The 24,554-nt window shown below is 46.7% G+C and overlaps 1 protein-coding gene across 1 annotated transcript in view; it reads right to left on the bottom strand.

Moving 5' to 3' along the window:
- TOX2 (TOX high mobility group box family member 2) overlaps positions 1-24,554 on the bottom strand; it is a 143,085-nt gene that overhangs the window by 83,790 nt on the left and 34,741 nt on the right.

Raw genomic sequence — 24,554 nt, 5'->3', positions numbered from 1 at the left:
GGCTCAAAGTATGGCTGGGGCAGTTCTCAGGGTTAAGTTCACAAATTAATTATGGCAATAAAATGGGCTATGCTATAAAACACTCCCGAGACAAGGATGAAGGTACCAGCTGTGAATGACACCATATACTTAACAAGAAGAGCCAACCCTCTTGCCCTTACAAGCCGGATGTTGAACTGAGGATTGTTCACCCCTTGCGTGTCCTCTTGCTCTCTAATATGAGGCTGATAACAGTTATGCCTTAAGAGAAATGGGCCATATTAAGAACAATAAAAGACAAATCTAAATAAAACCAGGTGAAGACTTTCAGGGTAGACTATTAATTACACTTCCATTTCTCAGAGTGCTACAGGATTAGCTACTAAAGTCAGCAGAGTTAGCAAAGCCAAGTGTGGGTAACACAGCTCTGCTCAGCATCAGACACCTTCTAATTGCCAAACTATCCTCTGGGATAGCAAAGAAAACCAATTAAAAGCAGCAGAATTAGAGCAGGTATTGTGCCACTCATTACCCAGTCCTGACAGCAGCTGCAGCAGGGGAAAGAGGATGCCTGAGAAAATGCAGGATTTGGTTAAACGCATCCATGAGGCAGGAGCCGCAGAATGCAGCAGGCATTGGCAGAGCATGGGCCTGCTGGCACAGGCAGTTATCATAGAAGCAAGGCCAGGTTGGATAGAGTCTTGGGAGACGTGGTCTGGTGTGAGATGTCCCTGACCATGGCAAGGGGTTGGAACAAGATGATCTTAAGGTCCTTTCCAACCCAAACCATTCTATGATTCTATAAGCCAGCTGGGTCCTATACACTTTAAACTGAATTTCCCTCCACCGTAAACCAATCACTGGCGTCACCAGCTTCTGCTAACAGTGTTCCAATTGGAGCCATGGTGCTTCCAGGCACGGAGACTCAGTCAGATCCACAGCCTGATTACCCCCTGCCAACCCCAGCAGAGAAGGCTGAATTTGCAGAAGAGCACAATTTGGTGGAGATGCTCAGCCCTCCAGCAGCAGGACCCAGGCTCTGCAAGAGGAGCCAGTCTCTGACTTGGCATGGGCAGCAGTATGGGTTTCAGGAGCCAATCTTTTTGGAACAGGCAAAATTATGGCCCTGAGGTCCTACTCCCTAGATCTTTTTGGGACCACCCCACCAACAAAACATTAGATGGATCTTGCAGCTGGAACAGACATCCCAAAGCCCTGCACCATGTGGATATAGGGCACTGGCTGTGGTTCAACTGGCAGTGAATCGTAGAATGGTTTGGGTTGGAAGGGGCCTTAAAGCTCATTCAGCTCCAACCCCCTGCCTCAAGAAGGGACACGTTCCATCAGACCAGAGCTTTGTGCCAGGTCAGCTGCACAGACACGCTATGTGGCACTGTGGGATGCTTAAAAGCAATTGCATCTTGCGACTGCACACTGAGATGCTCCAGGTGAGCTGCACAAGAGCTTTCCAGCGTGCAGCCTTAAAAATATTCCAGTGGGGACATAGTTCTGTCCATCCCTGGAAGCAGTCAGGAATTTGTACTGTGGAAATATTTACTTCCACATCAGGAAAAGAAGAGTTCTTTCCTAAGTAAAAGCTTTGCCCTTCTGAGAGATTTAAATACACAGATGATGCACATCCATCCATCCTGCTTCCTTGCAAACACACACCTCTCTTCTGTCCTCCTCCTCCTCCTTTGCACATGTAGCTTAAGACCAGTTTACAACAGCTCTTCTAATATCTTCATTAGGTCTTAGGCAGAAGTTCTTCCCTGTGAGGGTGCTGGGGTGCTGAGGCGCTGGCACAGGGTGCCCAAAGAAGCTGTGGCTGCCCCATCCCTGACAGTGTTCAAGGCCAGGTTGGACACAGGGGCTTGGAGCAACCTGCTGTAGTGGAAGGTGTCCCTGCCCGTGGCAGGGGGTTGGAACTGGATGAGCTTTAAGGTCCCTTCCAACACAAACCAGTCTGGGATTCTGTGATTCAAGTGATTTGTGAAAAATACCCCAAAAGCCTTAAAACCCTGACCTCCAGCAGAAAAATATTCCCGATTTTTCAGAAAACAAAAGCCACCTGGAAATACACGTTCAGGAAAGAAAAGGTATCTTTCAGTGGGGAGGTCCAGGGCAGGACAAGCACTCGGCTTTCTCTGTATCACTCTGTTTGTCAGAATGTATTTTTTATGGCTTTCTACTATTCCCCTATCTCCACTCCACACTTCCTTCTGCCCTTGATGCTTCCATAATAACTGTAATGAACTCTGCCTTCAAAATTACTGTGCTTCTGATTGCCAGCCTGAGCAGCCAGCCTGAAAATCAAGACTCAAAATGCAATGGAAAGTTTGGAACTTCCCCACTGCTGATTGGATTTTTTTCCTCCCTCTCCTCCAGGCTATGAGGGTGCAAACAAATTTATTAGAAATTCTCCCATCAGGGTATTTTTTCAATTAGATGTTTGCCACTTATACACGAGCTGGGTAGAGCAGATAAATAATGTGTTCTTCTTCTTCTCGTTATAGCTTCGCTACCGAATGCACTTCAAAACAATCAGCCCCATCATTCCAGGTAGATTTAGGGCAGAAAGAGACATTTTAATATTTCCCTTTGGTTACAAATGCTTCCTCCCTTCTCACTTTGCTCTAACTCCCAGTGCATGTCGAGCCTCCCAGGCAGTTCCAGACCTGGATGCAGCCATTCATCACCCTTTGTGTCCCTCAAAATTGATCAAACCTCTATTGGATGATGTGCACATGCAAGTGGCAGGTATCATTTTCAAGTCCTAATTTGAAAGGAATATACTCTCGTGCAATTACCTTAATCATCCTTTTGCTCTTTTGTAATTATTCAATGTTTGTTATTACTTGGCTAATAGAAAGAGCCTATTAAGCAAATCAGCGGCTGTGGCTAATTCTCACCCTCTCCTGCATGAAATGATCACGAAGCCAAGGTAAGCAGAGATCCCTCTCAGCTTGTAGTGCTTTGCATCCACAACATGGTGTTTTCTTGAAAACCTGGGAATGCAAACCCTGTGTAGCCAAGTTGGGGAACTGTGAGAGGAAGGAAGATGTGATTGTTTTTCCTTCATCCCATTTTTATCCAACTTGCACTAACTTACATTAGCAATGGTTGCCTACAAGCATAACCAGAATCAAGGACCTCTGCTTCAAAAGGACCCATAAAGCCCCACTTTGCCAAGTCCTAGTTCAAACTTGCCTCAGGTAACAAGCTTAGGATGGAAACAACTCTACTTGACAGATTAAAACCAAAACAAAACACCCTCAGAGGGAACCGCTCAGACTCCTACCAGGTCTGGCAACAAAGACATGCTGTTGAATCATCATCAGATGATGATTTGGGTTGGAAAGGACTTTAAAGCTCATCCAGTTCCAACCCGTGCCACGGGCAGGGACACCTTCCACTAGAGCAGGTTGCTCCAAGCCCCTGTGTCCAACTTGCCTTGAACACTGCCAGGGATGGGGCAGCCACAGCTTCTCTTTGGGGAACCTGTGCCAGAGTCATCTCATGCCACAGGAGGTGTCTTCACCTGACACTGATGGATAAGTAGATGGACGCTGTCAACCTCATTCCAATAGGGAGTCCCAAGGAAATCAGGGTGATGGACACAAAGCCATGCCTCCACTACTGCACCTCTCCATGGCGCATATCACCATGTATATTGTGTCTAAGCAAGGGGTACAAGCAGAGTTCTATTCTGTGAGAAAACACCCTCTGAAATTCAGTTTTTCATGTAGAATTTACTTCAAAATACAATTATTTTACTAGGACTCTTGCAGGGGAGCTGGAGCTGGCACTGCAGCTCCGGAGGCAGAGGCTGCTGTGCATCCACCAGCCCATACAGGGAGCTGAGCACAGGCCTCATTGAGGTGATGTCCTACAAAGCACTTTTAATTACTGCTTTTCTACACTCACTTTGGTTTGTTATCTTTGCAATACGATGTTATTTTCAAACCTGTAAGTGTGGCCAGAGGTCAGACAGGTCCCATGTTGGTAAGCTGAAAACAAATAAGAAAACTGAATGTATGCTGCAAGCTGGGACAGACCCCAGAGCAAAGCAGCTGTGAGATCTCCAGCTCTGCAAACATGGAGAATAAATGTTTGTTAAATGGGAAGGGCCCAGTGGAAAGAAACACACCCTCCTGCCAAGATTCAGAGGTGTTACTTTCTCATGGATGGCACTGCCAGCTTGTACAATTTAATTATGAATCTCATCACATCCTTTTATTTCCTGAGAGTCATGAGCTGAGATGAAAACCTCCACTCTGTAAGAATTACGTTGGCAGCCTCATACCTGGAATGGCTTCAATGACACTTGCAAGATCTCAAAAATCTTCCAAACTTCTTATTTCATTTTAAGTGTGGTGGGGTTTGGATTTGGGGTGTTGGGGTTTTTTGAGGGTCTGACCTAAATCTTAACACTCGCTATTGACAATAGAAGACCAGAGCACCTTAACTGCAAGTCCACTGGGGATCTGGAGCTTTTAAAAAGTGGCCTGTTAATGCAAATCCAGCAGTAAGTAAAAGCTGTCATCATTAAGGAGCTATTAAATGCCCAATGAAGAATGAATTGGATGCTTCCAGTGATTCCTACCGCTCAGAGCTATAAGCACTTGCCTCTCTGTTCTGCCTTTTTGTACCAGGACGCAGGAGATGGGCAGCAGGCTCCATCTCATGACAACCTCATTTCCAAAGTTGGTGCACTGGGGATATCACCTCTCACCAGAGATTCTTGTTGATGGAGCTGGTTTTGGTGCCCAGCATGCTACACCTCAGCCACCACTAACATCAAGACATAGAGTGACCCACAATAATGCCATGGAACAGATGCCTTTAAGTTTTTGGTGAATAAAAGTTAGGACACAAGAAAACTTGCATTACACAGTTAATGCCATATTTAACATGCCCCACTAAAAAAACCCCTAATAAATTACTGTAGCCTGTGTTTTGCTGGGGTTTATTTAGCTGCCTTCAATGGCGTCCTACCCACCATGTGGAAATACAAGTCTTTTATAGAAAGTTTTACAGAAGTAGTTTTTTCCACAATTAATTTTTGTCAGGGAAGCACTATTTGGGTGGCGGAACCCCATTCTGCTGTAACTGCACTTTGGCCATGGTTCTTCCAGCCCCTCATCCCCACGGTGCTGCTCCTGCCCAGCACCCCTGCACACCAGGCTCAGCCGTATGGGCACCCTGGGCACCAAACCCAATGACTCCAATGCTGGCAAGGATGATCTCTGCCAGCACACATCTCTGCCACGTCCCTGGGATGTGAAATACTCACTTCAGCCCTGCCCCTGTCAGCACTGCTGCCTGCAGAGCTGCTGTGATTTCCTATAGGAGTAATTTAGCATCACGCTTCTTCAGGGAATACATCGCTGAGGTTAGCTTAATCTCTTTAACTGCAGTTTCCCCATTAAGGTCTTTACACAACCTCTGGCCCAAAGTGATCTACTTCGCATTATTTATCTGTCTGCTGAAATGTTTGGATAGCCCCTCAGTTGAACCTGTCAAAGAGGGTCAGAAGTTCAGCAATAGATTTATGACTCCCCCTGTTTTCCTCAGAGGAAAGCTCTGCATCTCTATCCTGGCAACTGCCCGGGCTGGCCACACACTGCAATTTGCTTCAGGATAAATGTCATTAAAAGAGAGCATGACACCACAGCAGGTGTCAGTGGCAGCCCATCCTCTAATGGGCTGCACAGCAGAGCATTTGCAGGAGCCACTAGCGTGTTATGGGGCTGGTTTTTCTGCATGCAGTCAATATATTTTCATGTATTACCCTGGGGTAAAATCAGAATCCTAGAATGGTTTGTGTTGGAAGGGACCTTAAAGCTCATCCAGTTCCAACCCCCTGCTATGGGCAGGGACACCTTCCACTGCACCAGGTTGCTCCAAGCCCTATCCAACCTCACCTTAAACACTGCCAGAGATGAAGCATTCACAACTTCCTTGAGCAGCCTGTTCCAGTGCCATCCTCACAGGGAAGAACTTCTTCCTTATATCTAACCTGAACTTCCCTGTGTAAGCCTGAACCCATCACCCCTTGTCCTGTCACTATAGTCCCTGATGAAGAGTCCCTCTCCAGCATCCTTGTAGCCCCCTTCAGATACTCAAGGCTGCTGTGAGGTCTCCACGCAGCTTCTCTTCTCCCGGCTGAACAGATTGATGGAGATGAAGTATTAAGGCTTAAAACCTTATAGTAAAGAGTCATTTGCTCCAGAACAAATGGTGGCAGAGGGAAGGTGCCAGACCAGAAGATCTGACTCCTTTCGGGTGAGACCATCCAAAGCTGCAACACGCAACAGAGGCAGCATAAAGACCTGAGACCAGGGCCTCACAGCCCACTTCTGTGTTTGCTGGAGGGTCAACAAGTACCTACACAAAAGGTGAGAGGATCTCTTTGGCTGGAATTCTCACAAGGTTCCTCAAAAAACCCTCTAAAACCCAAACCCAACTTATCACGGGACAAAAGAGAAGGCCCTCTTGCTCACAGCCTGTGAAAAGATGCTTCTTAGGTTTCAGCAAGAGGAGGATCCTGGTCCAGGATCCATCTGCACTAAAATCTATCCAGTTCATAATAGAAGTGATCTAGAAGAATTCAAGTTTATTAATGAGAAAAAAATTATTCATGCCAGCCAAAACTAAAAGTGACTTTGAAAGGCTTTGCATTAAGACTCTCGCAGTACTAAGTGGCAGTGAGGAAATGGAAGATTAAATTTAATGTCAATAAATGCAAAGTAATGCATTGGAGAAAAGGAATCCTAACAATAAAGACATGACAATGGGTCTTAAAATAGCTGTTACTGTCCAGAAGAGAAACTGTGCATTCATTCTTGAAAGTTCGCTTCCAACTTCTGCTCAGGCCTCAGCAGCTGCCAAAAAGGCCATTCAAATTTTAAAAGCAATTAGGAAAAGAACAAAGAATAAAAGATCAAACATTGTTTTGCCACCCATATGGTTAGAAGAAGAAGAGAGGGCAATCACAGGGAGGATCCAAGATGTGGAATGGCATATATGGACAAAGACAAGAGGTGATAGATATAGAGAGGCTCAACAGAGACGTACAGTCATGAGATGAGAACAGGGAATGGCTTTTCTCTGCTTCTTGTAGTCTAAAACTAAGGAGGCAGACACTGAAAACATTAGCTAGTGGAATTAACCACCTGACAGGGAAGTTCTTCATACAGGGCCCAACAGCAAAACCGCTTGCTGCAGGATGCTGTGGTCTAGAAGGATCTAGAATAGCAACTGCACAAATTAGAGGGGAACAATAAAATCCACACCACTGAGCTCAAGATGACCCTGAGCTGTGGGCTGCTGGAAGCTCCCTCAGTAGATGTAATGTCATTAGATTAGGAACATTTTCTAGCATGTGAGTGGTCAAATATTAGTCCGTGAGGCTGTGGGATCTCCATCCCTGGAGTTACTCAGAGCTCAGCTGGACCAGCTGCCGAGCTGGTTGGCCCTTCTTGTCTCCAGGGCTTAGAACATGCAGATGTCTCTCCCAACCTGCAGTACTTGGTGTTTGGTGCTTCGGTGCTATGCAATCACAAGATGCCTCCCCAAGCAGCTGCAGAGACCTCCACTACAACAGCATCTCCAGCACCTCCTTTTATTCTCCTGTACTTGAGGCTGCAGAGATCTTGAATGCCACCATTATTCAAGTGACAGCATTCATTTATCTAAGAGACTGGCTGGTCTGCTGTGAATGCTGCACACAAAATTATTGTTATTACATTATCTGGGGGGAATGAGGACTTAAACTCATTTACCTGGACCTTTCAGAGCCTGCAAAGGAATTCAAGCTCTTCACATACACACAGACACAAAAAATCCACCCTCTGAAAGCTACAGGGAGCAGCAGAATTTAGTCCTAAGACTGACATGGAAATAGATTAATTTTTTTTTTCCCATTTCGTATTCTAATTACAATTCTTCTCCCCCTACTATTTTCTGTTCTCATTACAGTCTTAAAATTGCTCTGCAAATTCTGTACCTTATTCTGCTCTTCCTACCATCTTTGTCATGGAAATGAGAAACAGAATGTATAAGCACGAAAATATTGCCGAGATCAAAATTCTGCTTAACCCTTTCACATGCCACTGAAAAGAAGCGAATGCAGCACAGACCAGCTAAGCCTCTATCCAGCCTCCTCTCCTCCTCCCAGCCGCAGCAAGGGACAAGAACGATGCTCAGAGAAACGTGCTATTAATTTAAAGGCCAAAGCTGCTCACCCTTACACCGCCACTGGTCCAACTTAGCAGGTTTTGCCCCTGAGGGCACATCTTGAGCTAATATACTGTGAACATATTCAGATGATTGTGTTTAGTTCATCGCTGTCAGTCTGCCGAGCACCCTGACATAAGGCTGGCAGGGAGAGGTGTTCTGTGGTGCTTTGAGCAGCCCCAGTGCACCAGGAGATCTCCATCCTCCTCCTCTCCTGCGGTGCAGAGAGCTCACTAGAGCAGCAGCTTTGGCCACACCAAACCCTTCATGACTTCTCCCCAAATCTGGCCATAAATAAGGAGAACAGGCTCCCAGCACACCCCTACTTTCACCCAGGATCTCTCCAGCCCATTGCTGACCATGCTCAATGCCGATTAGTTTGCAAGATACTATTGTGCTGATGTAGTTGCAAGATTCGGGCATGTGCATCACTTCCTTTTTGAAACCAAACAACAAGCATGTCCTGCGTTGCTTATCATCCTTACACAGGTGTTTGAGGAGTTTATCTGCAAAAGAAATAAACACCAGCCGTTGCTAAGCTGGTTCTTCTCCCAGCAGCAGCTGAATAACTAGGAGAGCTGAAGGCACCAGCTCGCACTGTGAATGCCTGGTGCCCTGTGCGTTGCTGGGAGGGAGGTAAATGAATGCAGCACGTTTCCTGGCACAGGGCTGGTGTGTAGACAGCCTGAAACAAATACAGTAAATGATAATGAGACTTAACTGCAGTGCCTGCTTCACCAGTAACACTTGTAAGTCACAGGAAGCTAAGAGAGGCAGAAAACATACAAAGATCTAAAAGAAGCCGCAGAGGCTGTGTGCAAGAGCTGTGCCAGTGTCAAAGGCACCTAGAAACATTGAGTTTTGAGAGATAAAACCTCAGGGTTGAGACAAAAATAGAGCTTATACCTGTCTGCCTTGGAAGCAGCTACCAGCACAGCTCTGGAAGTCTTTTGTGGAGATGCTGATTTCTACAGCAGAACAACAGCCCTCGCTGCAATCAGAGGTATTACTGAAGAGGGGCTACATGCGGCCACCAGCACCAAAGTAGCTGAGGAAGCAAGAGAGCAGCCAGGAAGAAAGAAACCTTAAATGAGAAGGTTCTCCCATCCTCTAATTTCATCCCCCTGCCCAGAGACCCAGCATGGGCAGCAATGTCTGGACTTGCACCCAAGGCTGAAAGCAAAGCCCTGGGTTGAATAAAAGCCGTTCACTGGCAAGGAGAAGAGCAGCAATGGAAGGAGCTGCGTCCCAGCAGCACCATGTCAGCAGCCGCTGTGGCTACGCTGGGTTTGACGTGCACGCACAGTGGGAATGATGCTGGAAATCTCTATTTATCTTTTCTCCACTGCAAAGTAAATAAATAAGCACACCAGAGCACCTGAAAGAGAGGAGGAGAGCCATCAGAGGGGCCCTGCAAGCATTGCTTAAAGCTATTAACTTCTTAAGACCATGTATTATGCTTCCAATCCTGATGCCTCATTGACAGCTGTACAGGTTAACAACCAGGCTCCCGAATACTCCTCACTCACTCCAATAATTCACAAAATCACCGGTGCTACTCAGTTGCCATTCAAGAGGAAAAATAGTGGCTTCAATTCTCTCTCTAGCTACTGCTCCTTCAGCAAAGTCAGTCTGAAGCACAGCCCAGAGCACACACACTATTCACCTGTGAGCACAGTCACTAAACACTTCAATCATCTGAAGCTTTGCCCCGCTAGAGAGAGCAAAGTACATCTCTGCCCCCCAGGATTCAAGACCGTGGTTTATTCCTTCTGCTGAGAAGCATAAAGGAGAAGAGTAATGGATTTTCAAGACAACTCTGGTGAGGATGGAAGCATTATGCAAAATCAGCCAGTCAGGAGGGGAAAAATAAAACTCAGAGAGCTTCCACACTAGTCATTTAGAGAATAGTTTCCAATACACAAATATTTGGCACTGGTGGAGACCTGCCTTCTGTGGTTCTGCACTCAACTCTGTATGCAAACAACCCTCGCAGCGGTACATAGGATGACTTGCAAAAAAATGAGCTGACAAAGTACAAACTATTTCACAATTTTACCTTAGATGTTTGGACATGCTCATTATTAAAAGAAAAAACAACAAACCCAGGTGTGATCTCCTTTAAAGACAAAAAACCCCAACCCAAACCCCAAGGATGATAGGAATGTAATTTCTGCAATTAGATCCTACAAGTTTTGGAGCATCTTCACTGCCCAATTTCATGTGGCACTTGGCATTTTCTCCTCTCTTATTTGGTCCCATCTTATTTAAATCATAGACTCCACATGCAACTTCTAGAAGTGTTTTTACATCCCCTCATTGGATCCTAATCCTGCAAGAGTTGGGAAGGTCTAATGTAAACAAAATAATCATCGAATCCCAGACTGGTTTGGGTTGGAAGGGACCTTAAAGCTCATCCAGTTCCAACCCCCTGTCACGGGCAGGGACACGTTCCACTAGAGCAGGTTGCTCCAAGCCCCGTCCAAGCTGGCCTTGAACAATGCCAGGGATGGGGCAGCCAAAACTTAGCTAGAAGACAAATGCAGCGTACACCTTCCCGTATCAGAGAACTGCCTTTTACCCCACCAGCATCACACGCCTGTTATTTTTCTAAACCCACACAATGAAACCAACGGGACTACTCACAACCTCAATGTGAGTATTTTGACGAACGCAGGACAACAGTGAGCTCGTCCTGGACACTTGGTTGCTGTGCCGCAGGAAGGATGTGCATGGGGAACCCAAAACCCCCATGCCAAGATTGTCCAGGATTAGAGAGAGTCTACCCAAACCTCCTCACTCTTCAGATGAAACTCTGGTAGGCTTGAAGGTGGCCAGATTTCAGATCGCTACTCTACCAGAAAGAGCATCAACTACAGCACATGGGCCTCCTTTTGACTATGCTGCTGATGCTGCCTTTTAACAAAAATTGCAATTACCCTCTTAAACAAAGAGCAATGAACCTTTCTTCAGCCTGTGCTGCACCCAGGGAACCCCACTGCTACCCACAGTGCACATCCACCACCCCAACTCCTCCAGCAGTGAGAGCAAAGGAGCACACAGGACTTCCATCACCAGAGGCATCAGCATCGGGCCAAGCAGACAGGGGCCACCCAGCCAGGCACTGCCTTGAAGGCTGCAAATGAAGCAAGTGAGACTGGCACAGGGTGCCCAGAGAAGCTGTGGCTGCCCCATCCCTGGCAGTGTTCAAGGCCAGGTTGGACACAGGGGCTTGGAGCAACCTGCTCTAGTGGAAGGTGTCCCTGTCTGTGGCAGGGCGTTGGAACTGGATGAGCTTTAAGGCCCCTTCCAACACAAATCAGTCTGCTTCTATGACTCAAGTCATTTGGGGAAAATACCCCAAAAGCCTCAAAATCCTGACCTCTAGCAAAAAAAGCTATTGTACTGGATGTTTGCTGCAAGGAGCAGCTGAAATTTGCGCCCAAGCAGCGATGGGCAGCTGTAGGGCTGGAAGGGAGACCCAATATAACCCAGGCCCTGGGGCTGCCTTGCATGCGTTAGAACAGCAAAACTCCACAAAGCAGCACTTGCAGTGGGGTCATGAATGTGCAGATGTGCTCAGGATGGGCTCTCATCGCTGCTGTGAAGTTAGAGGCTAGAGCCAAAATCTGAGCTGAAAGGTCACAGGGAGACAACCCAGAGCTGTTCAGATATTGCATGGTTGAAGCTGCAGATGCAGCCCCAGTGTTGCAGCTTCACACGCTGGAGACCCAGGGCAGGCAGAGCCATGGTTTTACAGAGTGAAGCTCAGCAAAATTTCACACGGGCAACAAAATTGCACCAGAAAACTATCTCCACAGGCAGCGTTACCACATCCTTCTATGACTTCTTTTATGAAGTGCTGAGTTAGGGGTGTCAAACAAAGCTGTTGGGCTGCGTTTCCAGGTGGCTGTGCACGTCACCTCATTTCAGGCATTGGAACAGGCTGCGCAGGACAGTGGTGGAGTCACCGTCCCTGCAAGTGTTCATAAACCACGTGGATGAGGCCCTTAGTGACACAGTTTGGTGTTGGGGTAAAGGTTGGACTTGATGATCTTAAAGGTCTTTTCTAACCTAGTTCATTCTATGATTCTATCATGATGGCCTTGATTCCCCGCCAGGTCCACGTGTTGTACTCAGAGCTAGTACCACTTCATTCCCTACCTTAGCTTCTGATTATTAAGCAACCAACCAACCAACCAACAAACCATCCCTCCTAAACACTTCTAATTTCAGCTCTTTTCTCTTTTGAGAGACCTCTCTCTGTCCATCTTCTTAATCTTCCCAGCAAATTTCAGTGCTGTGTAACTTGATTTCAGCAGGGTGAGAAGCTGAATCCTGCTCACTGCAGCCTCAGGTTTACTTGTTAAACATACAGCTTAGTGTTGAAAATTCTCAACGTCTTAAAAAGACGGTTGAAAAACTCATTAAAATTGATAAACTAATCAGAAAGAAGCACCTCTGATTACTATTACGCCCCTGCTTCACTATAAATAATTGAATAGAAATATGATTATTACTATTATTATTATATTATTAACCCTAACAAGAAGTTTAAAGCGTGTTGATGAGAAAAGAGAAAAAAGCAGCTTTTCCTGACTAATTAATGACTTAAATAAAAATAAACAAAGAGAGGCTTCCTGATTTTAGCAAAGTCCTGCCTTCTTCCAAGCAGTTAAAAGCAAGACTGACAGCTTTATAGATAGGGAAATGGGCAGATAAGATAAACACGCACAATACAAACTTGTCCAAAGCTTTTCCAGTCTTTCTCTGCACCACTTCCAGCTCATTAAATTACAGTATTACTATAGATTTGCAGCAAAATTATCTTTTATCTCAGCTTCTTTTAAAGCTATTTGGCATTTGCTAGTATTTTCTATTATAAATCTAATTGCAGATTCCAAACAGACAAGGGCTCATTAAGCCTTAATTATGCACATGTTGTTTTCAACAAACATTTTCATTTGGACTGCTGTGAGCTGTAATTGTTCAGAAGGCACTGCAGCCTCCCATTACCCGCTTTCCTGGGATGGCAAAAGCTACTTTCAAGTAGGTCATGGCTGGACTGAACAAATGATTTGCAACCTGTGGAGTTTGGGATGTGCTGCTGCGGTAAGAACACCAGCAGGGCAGCAGCACCGGGCACTGGGGAGTGGGAGATGTTGGGATGCTCCCCATGCTGAGCCCTGCTGGTGTGGTTAATCATGGCTTGGGCAGGTGGAGGAGAGCTGGGGCACAGGATGGGAAGTGGAGCATGGCTACCCTTCCTGAGGAGGAAAGCCAGCAGGTATGATGTGCAAACAGGATGTGGAAGTGCTGCTTGCTTTCGGCTATGGTCGGGAAGCAGGATTCCTGCTTGGGTACCTGGGAGGATGCTGCCATCTCAGCCCAGCATCCATGCATGTCCTGCCTAACTACTGGCCTCTGGCCCAAACCCAGACCAAGGTCCTCCCCCAGCTGCATCATGCAGCATTGCCACAAACACCACTGGACAGAAACGTTTCAGTCCACTCAAAATGATATGATATGCTTCATATCAAAATGATATGAGGGCAGAGGGGAGCCCTTCTCACTGCTTGGAGCCACAGTGCCATGGTTTAACCCCAGCCAGCAACTAACTCACTAGCCCCTCCTCCATGGGATGGGGAGGAGAATGGGAAAATGGTAAAGCCCATGGGAGATAAGAACAGTTTAATAATTGAAGTAAAATATAATAACAATAATATATGGAAAAAAGAGAGGGGAATGAAACACAAGTGATGCACAGTACAGTTGCTCACCACCCTCTGACCAATGCCCACTCTGACCTGAGCAGGGATTGGTGGCTCCTGATCAACTCCTCCCAGTTTCTATCCTGAGCATCATGTGCTGTGGTATGGAATATCCCTTTGGCTTGTTCGGGTCAGGTGTCCTGACTCTGCTCCCTCCCGGCTTCTTGTGCCCCTCCTCAATGGCAGAGCATGAGATTGACAAGTCCTTGACCAGGGTGTGTGCTACTGAGCAACAACTAAACCATCAGTGCGTTACCAGCATTGTTCTCTGACTAAAGCCAACACACAGCACTGCGCCAGCTACTAAGAAAATAATTAACTCTATCCCAGTCAAACCCAGGACATTCAGGTATATCTGCACTCTGAAATAAGAAGTAACCCACACGAACAGCTGAGCTTTTATTACAAGTTCAAGCTCCCTTCTAACAGCATGAAAGCTGCATCTGCTCAGGCTGCAGCAGCGTTAACAGAGCAGCATAAGCTGCAGGACAACATCATCAAGGTCCTGGGTCCCTCCAGTCTTGGTCATTCCAATTTCACCCACTGTCATGACTCCCCGGGTCAGCAGAGTGCGAGTCTGCCCCATCCCATCCCTCTGGTGAAGAGAGTCATTCTGTGCAGATGTCACTAGCATCCCCTGAGCCTCTTCAGGGGAGAAAAAGCTCTTTCTAATAAATACTTTCCCACCAACTAAGGGTTAGGGATCCAAAGGTAGGCTGGAGGTGTTGGTTGCTGCCGGACCCAGGAGCTGGCAGGGTTTAACGCTGCTGGAAGGAGCAAGGTGCTAATACAACTGGTGTTGCAACTTCTAGCCTAAGATCCTGCTGTCCAAGTATCCAAAATACTATCTCAGGACAAAAGAGATGGCCAAAAAAGTCCTCATTACATTAAGAAATTAATACCCTCCTTCTTCACATTTCTTTCTCTCTTCTTGATGCAGATGACAAATTCCCTGCCATGTCCCAAAGGCTCATGTTGCACTGGTAGAAGGAAAATGTTTAAGACTAAGCACAAAATCTTATGGCCTTGCTTTTGAAAAAGCCAACTTTTCAAGCAATAGTTTGACCTAGAAAGGCTTTCTAGGTCATTTGACTTGGCATGTATATGTCTGACCTAAATCTAACACAATAAAATTACAGAGTTGGTTTCAACCTGTCGGTGTCAGATCATTTCATAAGTTCAGATGTCTATTTACAAAACTGCTATTCATATATTCACCAAGAAGGTCTCACCAGGCTCCTTCTTTGCCCTGTTCAACATTAACTCATGCTGACGAAGGGAAAATGTAAAACTCCCCTGTCAAGCTGAGCTCCCATCTTTCTCATGCAGGCCTTACCCTCAAATCACACAGGATTTATGCCTGCACAATCCCTTCCACTGCTGTTGAAATTCCCCAAACCAGCCAGCTGCTGGCTTTGCCATGGAGTGGGAACCCCAAAGGCCTGCGCTTTCTCATGTGTATGGGTGCCAATCAGCATTTGTACTATGAAGCACAGGGATATGTTAGCCACTACTGAGATCCTTATGCATGCTCAATCCCTCCAGCTAAGCCATGGGCATGGTGGTGACACCAGAGCTGCCACCAGAAAGGCCTTGAAGAGTCCAATATGGACTTTGCTAGAAGAGGAAGAACGTGTGCCCAGTCTGGGATGCACCTCGGTGCTGTAGCTGCAGTCACCTGCTCTGGCTGGCAGTCACAATTCCTGATGCTGAAGGCTTTTCTTAAATCCACTTTAATATTTATTAATTCTCATACATAATCCAGGCAATGCCTGTTAAAAGAATGGTTGTGAGAGGTATTATGGAGTATTGCTCTCCATGTTCACATGGATCTGGTTGTTGGAGCAGCTGCTTGCATGGGCTTTATCGTCAGCCTCCTCACAGAGCAAACATCATCTGAAGAACCAAAGGGGTCCAGGGCTGGGTCCTTGCAGGCAGCCCTCCTTGTCATGATGCCCTTCCCACCAGCACACTTGAGGGGTGCTGGGCACTGATCCATTTGTGGATCAGTACCTGCAGCCATCAGCTTCAAAGAGAGGCTGTAAGGTCAGGTACCATGAAAACACTGAGGAGCAGTTACTGTCCCATAACTGGTGTGTTCATAGCACTGCACTACCCCAGCCAGGCACCAGAAAGACTTTACTAGGCACATTCTGAACTGCTGGTCAAAGCCAGGACAGCGAAGGTGAGTCAGTATTCTAGCACAGGGCACAAACAGCAGCATTTCCTTCTTCTGTGGTTGCAATTTCTTCCTGAGCCACAGGATCAGGAGTGTATCTCCAAAGGCACAGGCTTAGGAAGACTGGACCCACAGACCAAAGAGTTCACAATGCAGCAGTTATCTGCACGGTGCTGCCGTGGAGCATGGCCCTGGGCAAGAAGTTGCCTACAAGGTCAAAGCATGGGTAGGAGAAGCCGTTTTTCCTTCCTTGCCATAACAATGCGGGAGGAGAGGGACCTCCTTAAATGTGCCACCCCACAAGTGTGTGAATGTAGAGGAAGGACCATGCTGAAAGGGACAACCAGCAGAGCTGCGCTTAGTCCTGCTGCTTCCCGAGCCATCACAATGCCCATCGCAGGCACATGAGGATGGGTACCACCTCACAGGCTTCCCCAGCCCAGGCAGGCTGCTCGAAGCTTTGTGAGGAGTTTCATGGTCCTTCTGCAGCAGGGAAGGATGCGCTGTTCAAACAGATCAAGACATTGCACCTCCAGACCCAGGGTTTTAATGAGACGATAGCCAAGTTCAGCTTCAACATCTCATGCGATTTTTTTGAACCACATGTTTCCAGAGACTGGGACCCTCTGCTCAATCCTCACAGTGCCCAAGTCAGGCACCTAAAAAAAAAAAAAAAAATCACATTTACCAGTTAACGAGATTATTCTCTCCTGCTTTCTCCAAAAGCAGTTAGTGGGGGAAAGTGATTCTCACCAAACATTCTGCATCCTGATTCTGGAAGTCCCGCCAAGGTTCCAGCCCCTCCAGTGGATATATTTCATTTATATTTCAGCAGCATCTCTCCAAAAGGTACAGGGCTTTTTTCCATGTTCAAATTTTTCATAACTGTTCTGGAGAAAGAATCCTTCTTGTTCGGAACCCACAGGGAGCAGGAGGAATTATACCAGTGCCACATGCTACGTGGTACAACAGCCACAGACTCTACTTTGGTTAAACTCCGTCACATCAATGAAGGTTTTTATCTATTTGAGTTGTATTACGAAGCTTTAAGCACCCTGGAGAGATGAAAACACTTAATTTTTTACTGCCTGGTCATAATCTCTTGTTTCCCTCGGTTGCCCTGCAACCTGTCCCTCTGCAACCCTCTAACACTACACGTGCATCATCTTCTCCACTTGCTAATTACAGGCTCCATTGTGCCAGATAATTCAGCCCCAGCAAGGCTGAGGGGTGGTTCCGTATCACCAGACCCTGTTTTGCTGCTGACTACAGCAAAAAAAGAGAAGAATTAATCACCTTCTCTAGTCACTAAGTGGGACCGGACACTTGTGTGCTCATTGGAAAGGGAAACAAGTTTGGTTCCTTTAAACAAAACATGAGCAGAAAGCTCATAGCTTGTATTTCTTGAAAAAACAGTGTATTAATATATTAAGTGTAAAAAAAATACATATAAATCTTTGCAAGTCATGGGAGAAACAACGTGCAACCTGGTTGAATCTTAAGGATGCTGCAAGTGCTGACGCAGACACCCCCAAGCAAACACTTTATGTGCAAATCGAGTTTACCTTTGCTGCCCGCTGTGACTGTAGTTTCAGTCTGGAGATATAAATATCAGTGGAGATATCTACTGCAGGCAGAACAGAAACCAGCATCTTGCTACATCCCTTCCATCCATCCATCCATCCCTTGGGTCTCAGAGCAGCCCAGGACATGCTGCCCACCAACTCCTTCCTGCACCCACCAGCCCCCAGACTCAGTACAACACCTCACTGTAATTATTGTCCTCTGAATTCTGAGATCAGACTCACTATCTCGCTGGTGGGGAGTTTCTGCTCTCCCACTGCCACTAAGCAATGGTCCAATCAGCCAGTGAGGAGGACGGCATCAGTCGCGCCGCTTTGTCCTTCTCCAAGGCTTCCCAGCTGTGGGGTCATAGAATGAACCAGGCTGGAAAAGACCTTTAAGATCATCAAGCCTAACCTTTACCCCAACACTGCCAAGGCCACCACTAACTCATGTCACTGAGGGCCTTGGCCCTCAGTGAACACTTGCAAGGACAGTGACTTCAGCACTGCCCTGGGCAGCCTGTTCCAATGCTTGAGCACCCTTTGGGGAAGGAATTGTTCCTCATCTCCATCTAACCTCCCCTGTTGCAGCTTGAGGCCATTTCCTCTTATCATAATACAGTTCTGTGGGGAAGTGACTTAAGATTACATTACTATAAGCCTGATCTCAACCACGTGAAGAGTTCCCATACTGAGCCGTGCTTCGGTAGAACCAAACTCACGTTTAGACGTAGGTGATGCTGTATTAAGACCTGACACTGCTGAGGGCCATGACAAGACTAAGCCTGTGACTTGTTTATCAAGATGGAAATAATTAACAACACGCCAACAGAAGTATTTAACCAGGACTCCTATGGCTCAATATCTTTATTAATGACCTGGAAACTAGGTTGCACAGTGAAACAAAGTTTGCAGATGAAAAGAACATTATTCAGGTTAATTACAAACGAGGAAGACTTGGGAATTGCAGAGCCACCTAACCAAGCAGAAAGGAACATCAGAGCAGGAAAAACCCTATGCTGACAGATGCAGAACATGCAGGAAGGAGCAGTTTGAAATCCTTCTAGACTTTAGCAGGGATTAAATTAACTGGACATTAAGTGATAAGACCAAATGTCACATCAACCACCCCTTGCAAACCTCTCCTGAAAGCACGGCAATATCAAAATGATAGAGTGCAAAAATAACAGGTCAGAAAATAATAGAGAAAACACTGTAATGTTGTTATCCAAACTGTCAGCACACACTTGCTTCAGGTGCTGAATTCAGCTCCACTCACACCCTTCACATAGGAGAGAGATGGGAAAACAAGGGTAGAAAGATGGGAAATCAAGGCCAGGGGCAAGAGAAGACATTTGAAACATGGAGATATTTATTGGAGAAAAATGGAAAAGGCCATGTTTTGTCAAAAAAGGAGGTGGAAGAGGCCTGATGACAACACAGAAAAATCACTAATGTTGGCAAATCATTCAGTGCAAGGATGCGAGTCCCTGGCACAGGGGCTGTTCCCATGTTCCCTGGGAAAGCACAGCCATGGGCACTGGCCAGGACCCCAGTGTGGAGGGAAAAACTGCCCAAAATGGGCTCATCCAGAGGCTATGGGTTTCCACACCTGTAAAATACAGACAATCACACTCGTATTCAGCACAGCAAGGAGATGTTTCACGATGCTCCTGCGACGAGAGAAGCACACGTGCCTGCCGGAAGGAGAAACCCTCCGCAAGCAAAGCCAAGTCCTGCCATTTCAGTTTCCTATCTCCGCATAACAAGTTTTGTAATGCAGATGCAGCTCCCACTTGGGGCTGGGTCAGAGGCACAATTCATAGTGAAACAAATCAGGGCTTTCATCACTGAAAGCAGAATTTCACAGCTAAAAAAAATACTTACAGATCTCAAAGCAGAAGATAAATACTTACAGGAAAACAAAAGGGGACAAATTCACCTCTGGCTTTAGATTTATAACTATGCGAAGTTTCACTCCCCACCTAAACAACCAAAAAACCCCACAGTGTTTTCAAGATGCTTCACTTCGGGGCACTAAAATCACTAAAAGCACAAAATCTGAGCCAAGAAGCGTAAGAAACTCATAAGCGCTACAAACTCGTCCCTGCTTCGGGTTGTTTTGGGGACTTTGTTTCCACAGCTGTTTCCTGAGCTTCAAGGAGACAAAGCTCTTCCTTTCCACCAAGCAATGGTGCACTTCAACTGCCTCAACCAGAGGAGCAAACCCTGGCTGGAACTGAGGGAGGGAGAGGAAAAAATCCAGGTGCCCAGCAAGGAGACATGGAATCACACCACCGGGGAGCTGCTGTGCATCAGTCTCATGTTTGTAGTCAGGACAAGGCAATTGTGGGAGCACCAACAATGCACAAAAGCTGAGCAGAAATCTGGCTGTACTGCATCATTCTGTCTCTTCACATCATCCATGAAGTAATCAGCAGCAGGAATGTATTCCTTCCTAAGGGATGGCACAGGTCATAACACTGTCAAAGCTGTTCGCCAAAACACCATTTCCACTGCTGCCCTGGCCTGGACTGGGCAGGCTGAGGTCAAGGGACCAAGGGTTGTTAACTGCTGCTCCCTCCATGGACATGTCCAGCATCAGCACTGAGGGCTGCAGGGCTGGGCCATGCTTGGCCAGGCTTGTGCAGCCCACCAGGCTGAGGAGCAAGGGCTGAGCCACAGCAAAGAGAACACTAGGCAAAACCCCAGGGTTTGACCATTTTGCCTGGGTTTCCTTCCTCCTCTCGTCATTTCCCCAAATGGGACAGCTCTTCCAGCATCACCCCACACCTTGCACCAACCCCAGCCATCACAGCAGGGTTTCATGCATGTGACAACAGCAAAACCAAGGGGCAGGAGGAAATGAGCTGCACGACGCAGCTCCATAGAGCTGCGGCTGCTGTTACTAATGGTTAATGCTCTGCAGGCAAACCCTCTCACTGCATACACTGCTGAAATCCTTGCAGACTCCTGCCAACTTTGGGTCCCACTTTCTATTAAGCAGGGACTTGAGTATTTTGAACAGCCCCTGCTGTTTGAAGATGCAATTTGCAAAACCAACAAAAATAAGGGCAACCACAAAAAACCAACACAGCATCAACAGCCCCAAGGAAGCAGCCCCAGGCTCAGAGAATGTTCAGCTCCACAGCAGGTGAAAGCAAAGCCCATGCATCAGAAAAAAAACCCCAACAAAACAAACCAAGTAACTAACAACCCAAACCCTCCTGTCATTCAAATGGCATTTGAAAGTGAATGAGCATGCCAACCAATCAACTCCCCAGCAGGATTCGAAGAACAATATATCCAAACCTCAGTGCTGCGGCCAAGAATGTGTTTGCAATGCAGGAACACTACAGCAGCAGCAACAGAAGCCGTTTGCAGGAGTAAATGAGGTTCTTTTGGCAGCAGAGCGGATGTAGCAAACAAGCCACTTTAACTGAATATGGTAAACAGAGATGGAGTGATTATAGCAAGAATGAATGTAATAGGGTTCCGAGTTGCTTTGAATTGCCTTGACTGACCACAATATCTGATAAAACCAATGGAAAAAGTTCTGGTTTCCCCTTGCATGTAATTGATTATCTTGCTGAGATCTTCTGTTTTATGTACACATACACACACAGCCCACCGAAATTCAGTTACTTGGTGATGCTGCCAGAAATAACCCTGAGCAGGAGCACTGAGATGTATTTATTTCTGTCTGGGGTCACAGACCCAGAAGTGAGAAAGGATGTAAAGCCCTCTCCCAAAATAAGCACCTGGGAAGTTTGCTTTGAGTAGCTGAGATGTAACTGCTCTGATCCATGCACAACCAACACAGCTCCTCTCTTGCTTTTAAGACAGGGAGGGAATAATCCCTGGTGGGGGGCAGCATGCTGCATGCCATTAATAGATCTACCTCAGGGCTCTCTTCCTTGACAAAGAAACACTGGGTTTGATTTATAAAAAGAGATGCAAATGTGTCATTGGAATTTCCTCAGTGCCAAGAGCTGGCAAATGAAGATGACGGTGCATAGAAGGAAACGGTCCTGGTGCAGCCCCGTGCCTGGTGATGGGCCCTGGGATACAGCCAGTGACTGGAGACAATTATAGAATTGTAGAATCACAGAGTGGTTTGTGTTGGAAGGGACCTTAAAGCTCATCTAGTTCCAACTTCTTGTCATGGGCAGGGACACCTTCCACTAGACCTGGCTTGGAGCAACCTGGCTCCAACCTGGCCTTGAACACTGCCAGGGATGGGGCAGCCACAGCTTCTCTGGGCAGCTGATAGAGCAGTGATTTGGGAATGAAAGGATGGAGACAGGGTGCATGAGTAATAGGTCCCTGCTCTTTCCTGCTGTTAGATTCCTTTCACACACTTGTGCAGGGGCCAGAAGAGTTTTGCACAGGCCAGTTTGGATCTGTGCAGCATCCTGTGGCTGCCACCACCTCAGCCACAAAAGGCAGCTCTTTGCCTCTTTTTACCAGAAGTTATTAAAGAACAAAAAGAAAACGAAAACAAGCAAAAGAAAACCCAACAGGACCTACAAACTCTGCTCATTGCAGTGATGGCAAATGCTGCAACCGAGATGTGCCAAAAAGCCCATGGGGTGGATGGCTGGGGGCTTGGTGGGGTGCTGGGAAGCATGGGGAGAGCTCGCCTGCCAACAGCGGGAACCAGCCAAATATCCACACAAACAAGTTTCCCGACTGAAATTCATTTAGTTACTGAAACAGCACTCAGCAAACCCTGTGATTAATATTTTCCTCCCCAGGCTCCCAACATGACAAAACAATAATTAATGAAATCTGAATCTGAGTTACAGTAAGTGTAAAAATATTATTGTTTCTTTCATCTTCCTTTCTCTTTATCCCTTCCAGTGGTGGGAGACACTGAGCCCCAGGCATGGGCTGCATGTCCTGCTCCGCAGGGCAATGCTCTGCACCAGTAGGAACACGAGGCTGGTCCTTTGGCATCTGCCCCTGGTGGCCTGTCACCCTGCTCGACAGAGGAAAACCAGTGTGGAGCTGAGGAGGAGGGTGGTGGTGTAGGGGAAGCAGCACTGTAGACACAGTGGGGAGCAAACCCATGCTTTTTGGTACTGTGTCCATCCCTGTGGCATAGTGATTAAATGTGATAACTGCAAGGCAGCTGGAAGATTCAACCCTAAATCCCATGTGCTGTGTTATTTTGCCCAATGTTTTCAATACCCACCTTCCTTTTATCCATTCCCCTCTACAGCTCATCACTCCCTGGCCATGCTCAGGTCTCCTGCTGCCTTCATCCCAGAAGCACTCACAAGCAAATAGCACACCGGGGCTTCTAAGGGACTGCTCACAGCTGGAATAAACTAGCAGAAGGGGGTTTTAAATAATAGCTTTAGAAGCACAAAAACTCCTCTCTGGAAAGCTGAGAGAGGATAAGCCGGGAGAGGGTGTCAGCCACAGGAGGGGGTGTGGGAGAACCTGGCCTAGTGGAAGGTGTCCCGGCCTGTGGCAGGAGGTTGGAACTGGATGAGCTTTAAGGTCCCTTCCAACCCGAATCTCTAAAGCACTAATGTCTTGTGTCTCTACAATTGGAAAGCACAGCAAGTGAGGTTGACCAGAGCCAAAGTATTGCAGAAGTTACACATGCATACATATACACCATACTTAGTATTAAGTATTTATAAATTTATGTCCACATACATACATTACTCACCATACCCCCTCCCCCCCCATACATACATGGGAGTCAGCTGCAAAAAACTAAGGGAAAAAGGAACTATTAAGGAAAACAAGCAAAATTTGTAAGTCTTCCAGCTCTTCTCTTTTTTTCTTTTCCTTATAGTTAACATGGTCTGGGGACAACCACAACCCATATTTGACTTGCATGAACAAAAGCATCTGCTGATGCATGTTCTCCTCTGTGAGGGTTGTGTGAGGCAGGGGGGCATGTCACCGACAGCTTGTACTTTCACTAATGACTCCAAGATCAATGGCACAGAAGATGATGAAGTGATTTAATTCTCAGATCAACAGATTACACAAGTACACAAAGTATTCCCTGTCAAACAAACATGTTAGCTTGATTCCTTCCGTCCTTCAGCTAAGGTAGTAGCAAAATGCTATCACATTGCCCATTTTTCATTCCTTCACCCCCCTCTGAGAGCCTGACTACATGAAAGGTCCCACCACACTTTTATTCTTATGAAGAAAAGATACAGAACTGACGGAATATCTCCCCTGCTAGTTGGGCGCTTCGATTGCCCTGATAGTTGCCCAGAATAATAAAACACAGGGAGAGGAGCACAAAGACAAAGGAAGACTGAAAACTTTAACACACTCCCCCTTCCCCAACAAAAAACCCCACAACCACCCCAAAAAAACCCCCATAGTAACTAGATATTAACATATGGGTTCTGGGGAGCATGAGGACCAAACCTAATAACCAGATGCCCCATCCCTGGCAGTGTTCAAGGCCAGGCTGGACACAGGGGCTTGGAGCAACCTGCTCTAGTGGAAGGTGTCCCTGCCCGTGGCAGGGGGGTGGAGCTGGATGAGCTTTAAGGTCCCTTCCAACACAAACCAGTCTGGGATTCTGTGATTCTATGCACATATGGAAAAAGTAGAACTAGCAGGGCAAGACTGCACTAGAGAGCTCAGGAGAAAGCAGGGCAATGAGTCAGATGAGAGTGTCACTCCCTGCCTTTCATGGGACCTTTTGTTGCTGCTCTAACTCACCTGCAGCCCCAGGATGGGGAGCAGTGAGGTGAAGAACACAGTTTCCCACCACCCTGAGCTTCTGCTCACCATTTGAGAGCTTTTTGGAGGCCTCATCCAGGAACCAGTTCAGCT

This window comes from Strigops habroptila, chromosome 13, assembly GCF_004027225.2.
Source record: "Strigops habroptila isolate Jane chromosome 13, bStrHab1.2.pri, whole genome shotgun sequence".
Classification (NCBI taxonomy): domain Eukaryota; kingdom Metazoa; phylum Chordata; class Aves; order Psittaciformes; family Psittacidae; genus Strigops; species Strigops habroptila.
The sequence above is the reverse complement of the archived record's forward strand: the minus strand, read 5'-3'. Positions and strand labels throughout refer to the sequence as shown.